Here is a 6,000-nt window from a genome sequence, read left to right as displayed (position 1 = left end):
ATCACCAGGCCTCTTCTGCAGTGTTGGTCTCCCATCCATTTCACTCATTGGTCACTTACATCTAGCTACAGAAGTAGCTACAGTACTGATCTCACCATTCCACTTCATGGAAGGCTAACATGAATCCAGCAGCAAGGACTGCTCAATTCTAAAACTTTCAGGATTACCAGGAAATTCCAACATCAAGGTCAAAGGGAGGAAAAGAGGAAGCCAGCACCAGATTCTGCAGCAGACAGATCACATCTCCCTCCTCCTATCAAGGGACTTTTGCTCTCTTCAAGTATAAGTTCACTGAGCAGCCAGAGGTGATTGGAGGCATGACAGGACTCTCAGGTATTCATTATTTCAGATTTATCTTCAGCTTGAACACACCTGGAAAATTCTTGCCCTCTCCATTTGTTTTTCCTTTTGTTACCTTCTCAAAGAAGGTGTTAACCCTTTCCTCCAGGGAAAGAGAGAAGCTTCACATATGCATCTCCATTTTCTTCCTACCATCTGGTAACCAGGTTTATTATCCTCAGTGGCTCTGCCTGCTGTCCTTTGGTATTTCCCTTTACCGGAGAAAATCCTTTTCAGCTTGGGAATTCCTTAAGTGGAACTGATTGCAGTTGGGTTCAGAGCTCCATTGATACCTTCACCCCACCCCTTAAACTATCAGAATTCCATTCTTAATAATAATAACATTAGCTGACATTTATATAGCTATTCTTTGGAAAGCATTTTACATACATTTTTTTTTCATTTGAACTTTCTTAGTGTTTTTAATTTTCTCATAATGTTTTCACACTCATTGTGCCATTTAATTTTTACAACAGTTAAATGGTACATGGCCACACATAAATCCCTGGGGGATGGCTACTGCTCTGAAGATCACCTGCCATGTTGACATTGAATCACTAATGGCCGCTTTTTTTTTCATCAAAACAGCAGCAAACTTAAAAGGGGTTTATTTGTGATTTCCTATATATATTTAGCTTGTAAGTACAAGACTGTTAATGTATTAAGAGACAATTTCTGTTAAAGTTTTCATTGTGTTTCACTTCAAGTACTGCACAAGTTAAAATCTGATAAAGGATTTATATTCTCTTATTTGAAACTCCCCGTCTCAGACTTCTGTTTTAATGTGGTGGGTAACTTCATTATTTCAACAGAAACCACCTGCAGAAAAGTCTCTCTTTTATGGCTTCTAGGACTTTCATTAGTTAGTGTGCATGCAGTTTTCATTTTCTATGTCATTGTCATTCTCATTACGATCTTCATCACTTTCTAATGGGATGCCTGTGGCAGCTGAAGTACCTTGTTTAGTTTCTCGGCCAAGGGGAAAAAAGCCAGTTCCACTGAAAGTGTCCTGTCTCTGGTAGAAGAGCACATATGCTGCTTTGGACACAATTTGGTCTTCAGAAGCAGTTGAGACACTACTGTCATCAAAATAGTACCATTTTCCATCATCTTCATTTTTTGCGAAAGCAGTATAGTGCCCTCTTCCCATCCCTCCATAGTGGTTGGACACAGCAATTAAATTGTAGTGGCGAGGCCCTGCATTTGGATTAATAAGGAATTCTGACATATCCAAGTCATTAATAGGAAAATCAACTAATGTGTCCAACTTATCCCTCATATATCTGCTGTAAGAAAAACCAGTACTGGAGGCAGTGACCAGAAATCTAATTTTTTTGTAGCCTGCTAATGTTCTTTACGATTTGGACAGTACCAAGGATCTTCAGCACCTAGCTTTTCTTTTGTTGTAAAAAGTTCAATGCAATCTTTTAATTTCACGAAAGGTTTTTTGGGAGGTTTGTATTCCACACTTTCATGTTTTTCAAAATCCTCAGCTGCATTATCATCAAAATATCTTTTTTTCAATTCAGGATCCCAATCCAAAGCAAGGAAAGATCTTTCATCTAGTCTAAGCTGTCTGTCATCAAATCTAATATGGCTTGCATCATCTTTGATGTAGTTGATATCAGTATTGCCTAAGTTGTTGAACTGGAATGTAAATAATCGCTTTTTGTGTCCCATGAGAAGTTGACCTTTACAAGTCTCTTCAGTATATAATCCATTTTCAGAATCATTATCTCCTCCAACTGAATCGTCAGACTGACTGTTTTCATTTTCTGAAGGAAGTTCCTGATCCTGGCTAGATTCATCATCTGTCTCATCTGTTTCCATTTCACTTGGGGAACATTCTTCATGTATTCCATTTGGGCCATTCCCATTAATATTTTGGTCCTTTCAGCAGCAGTGTAGGGATCCTTCTGTTTCTTCAGTTTCAGTAGATGTTTTTACATAACGGCACATCCTCAACAACAGAAGATTGTGGAGTTTTTCTTCAGTATTATTTCTAGGTACTGCCATAAGAAAAGGTTGGCCAAAGAGTGATGAACCACTATGGTGGCTATAACCTGTGTGTCTGTACTTTTCTCTTAAACAAACAGGAATTATGACTTGCTCATTATCTTCTGTTCTATTAGTGGTAATTTTGAATCTTATCAGCTGGTACCCCTTACAAAGCAGATAGAGCTGTGCAAATATCTATTATATTTCCAATTTTGGGAACAACTACTTTGTACTGCATAGGTTTGGTAAGTGGATCCATGCTAACTAAATAAACTTCCAAGGTATGCTCTTTTTTCATAGGCAGTGGAAGTGTCAAGTAACAAAAAGGATCAAATGTTACTGAAATCTTAGCGCACTCAGGACAAACTAAAGTTGATTTGAAAAGGCCGTGAAATATATCTACTATGATAGAGTCATTTCTCTTTAAATGGTTTTCCCAGGCTTCTTCAGCAACCACCTTGTCAGGCCTTCCATCAGCATCCTTCAGTTGAATATAAGGTTTTTTTCCTAATTCTATTCAAATCTTCATGTAGACCATCTAAGAGGAAAGCTAGCAATTCTTGGCAGTCTTGCTGTTGATACCCAGAAAACTGAGGTGCAAAACATCTTACTTGTGTCTTAAAGGCTCTTGGGGTGACATAGCTGTATTTTCCGGACCACATTTGCTTGATGAGTTCGGCATAAGATTTCGCTCTTTCACCTCTCATTCCTAAGGGATTGTCAAAATTCAGTTCTTCTTTATATTTGTCATTGAGGAAATACTCAGTAAGTGGAGGGGTGTTGCTCAAACACTGAATAGCTGAATTCATGAAACACGTATTTCCCAAGTTACTTAGGCCACATAGGCCAGGCTGTTCATTGTTTCTTCCTGGCTCTGAATAATCATAGTTCTTATAAGCAGTGTATGATGGGAGACAATAGTTTGAATTTTTCACACTTCTGTTGTTGATGTTGTTATAATTATTTGATAGAGATGAAGGAGAGATCTTTGGTAAAGTTGAAAAATTGGATGCACCTGGGGACTTAGGAGTTGAAGGACCCCTTGGCCATGTTCCATCTTCTTTTTTCTGCTCTATTACTAGCATCTGTCCTTGATATAAACCAGCATCCTGAATGGTACTGTCTGGCTTATTTAGTGGTTCGAATGTATTACTCATGTATTTATTCCATAATCTGGTCTCTTTTTCATCAGGAATATTGAAGATTTTTCTTATTTCTTTTTCAATTGTATCTATTGTGTCAGCTTTGCTAAATCTTCGTGTTACAACATTGTTCATATTTCCATTTTCACACAGCTTTAATTCTGTTAGATATACTTCTACTTTGCAGTGCTTTGCAAACATACCCTGTTCAACCACCTTGCATGCTATGGGTGCCTGACCCTTCATCAATGTGTACCAGCTGACAAGTTTATTCCAGCCTTCATTTGGCAATAGGATATAATCCAATTCATCAATAAGATGTTCCTTAAGGGACTGAGCATCACCATCTTTAAGGAGTCCAGAACTATCAATGGGACCAGGGTACACATTTTGATCTCCCATTTGGTATTTGTCCCAACTGTCAAACCCAACATATTTTTTCCACTGTTTGAACCAACGACTATCCACTAAATACCAGGTGTCCCCTTTCTGGAGTGAGGTTTTGAGGAGCCTAGCGATGTCGGACTGCTGGGTGTCCAGATCCGCCGCTCCTCCCTCCGCCATCTTCTCCCACTGGTGGCAGCGGAGGCGGTGACAGGGGCAGCGGTGGTGATACCAGCAGCGGCAGCGGCGGCGGCACCGCCCCGGAGCGTTGTGAGAACAATGATGGCCGCTTTTTGAATGTGACCATCCAAACAGTTCTGAATTCATTTGATTCACTTAATTAAAATCTATTCATCTTCCCTACCAGTATGTGTGGATTTGCCTACGGGAATGACCAGCCATTGGAGAATGTGTGGATATTTCCTGCCTGGTTTCATTCCAAGTGATCATTAGGAAGGTTGACATGAGGCTATGATCACACGGCTACCTCTGTCTTGGGTATTTATTCTTTCCTGACCTTAGGTGAATAAATATTCCAAGATGGAGGTAGTCAGGCAATTTTGAGAGGTCATGAAATACAGAGGTACCAGTAGTTGTTGGAGATGAATAGTAGCATAAGTGGCTACTGAGTGGTGGTGACCAATGGCAGTGGAAGTGGTAGCAGATGGGTATGAAAACATAGTCATCATAGGACAGTGGCAACTTCAGGGATTGTGATCTCTTGTAGTAGAAAGAAGTACTGTGTATGAACATAACAGAAGCATGGACTGTTGGATCCCAGTGGGGCTGTCCCAGCAGGAAGAAACACATAAGGGAAACTTGGTGAGGAGTCCAAGGAGGGACAAAAGGATTCCTAATATCAGGAAATCTTTGTTTTATAGGTTGCCTTACTTAAGGAATTTATTACCAAGTGGAAGACCTACTGATGATAACATTCTCCATACTTAGGCTGGTCTTTGGAAAGCAGACACAGTCTGTTGCAAGGACTGTACTCAAAGCATGTTATAGTATGTCAGAACTTGTGTTTCATTGGAAAGGAGAACAGTACCTCAAGACTTCAAGTTATATTATAAAGCATCAGTCATCAAAACTACTTTGTACTTTTACTTGAAATGAGTATTCCAAGAAGGAGATGTCCAGGCAATCATGAAAGTTCATGAGGTCCAGAGGTACCACCAGCAGTCAGAGCTATATAGTAGCAATAGAAATGGCCAGTGGCAGTTGAAGTACCAATAAAATTCCATTTTTATTTTTTTTCTAATTTTTAAAGTGAAATAGTAACCTTTTGTTACTCCATAAGGAGTTTAAAAAGAAAATTCACAGGAATAGCTGAAACTAGTTCAAGTAAAGAAAACAGAGATAGGTTAAATAGCAGAAATACAGACACACGAAGGAAAAGGCCCAAATCCAGAAAATATCTATCACAGAAGCTAGGTGGTACAGTAAAGAAGAGCACCAGGACTGGAGTCAGAAAGACTTATCTCCCTGAGTTCAAATCTAGCTTCAGTCATTTACTAGCTTTGTGAATTCTTGGCAAGTCGCTTAACTCTGTTTGCCTCAGTTTCCTCATCTGCAAAATAAACTAGATGAGGAAATGGCAAATCACTGCAGTATCTTTGCCAAAAAAACCTCAAATGTGATCATGAAGAATTGGATGTGACTGAAGAAGCTGAATAACAGCAACATATTTATCACTGGGATTCACATGTACTTAATTTTTTTCTTAATATTGTTTCTTTTTACACCACCTTCATTTCTAAATATGATCCTTCCTCTTCTATCCTCAGAGATCCAACCTTGTAGCAGTGAATTAAAATAGGGACAAAAAGCAGATTAGTGAAACTAGGCAGTATACCAAGTAATATGAAATGTCTAGTAAGGTTACCCATAATCCTCCAACTAGAAAAAAAGGGGAATGAGGCACATTTTCCTTGTCTTTTATTTTGGGTCAAACTTGATAATTTTAATTCGGGTTTGCACGACATTACACCCATGGACCTGTGGGCTGTATGTTGTGCAGGCCTGTTTTGATTACATAACATTGTTTCTTTGTTGTTGTTCTTTTCATTTGCATTATTTTTGGTAAGTGCACATGTTGTTTTCCTGGTTCTGCTCATTTCATTTTGTATCAGTTCAT

At 39.0% G+C, this 6,000-nt stretch overlaps 1 pseudogene; it reads right to left on the bottom strand.

Moving 5' to 3' along the window:
• Nucleotides 1-930: 930 nt before the first annotated feature.
• LOC110221153 (ubiquitin carboxyl-terminal hydrolase 15 pseudogene) lies at nucleotides 931-4,043 on the bottom strand (annotated as a pseudogene).
• Between the last annotated feature and the right edge of the window lie 1,957 nt (nucleotides 4,044-6,000).

The sequence above is a fragment of the Phascolarctos cinereus genome, unplaced genomic scaffold (genome assembly GCF_003287225.1).
Source record: "Phascolarctos cinereus isolate Bilbo 61053 unplaced genomic scaffold, phaCin_HiC Scaffold_5;HRSCAF=322, whole genome shotgun sequence".
In the NCBI taxonomy this organism is placed as follows: domain Eukaryota; kingdom Metazoa; phylum Chordata; class Mammalia; order Diprotodontia; family Phascolarctidae; genus Phascolarctos; species Phascolarctos cinereus.
The sequence above is the reverse complement of the archived record's forward strand: the minus strand, read 5'-3'. Positions and strand labels throughout refer to the sequence as shown.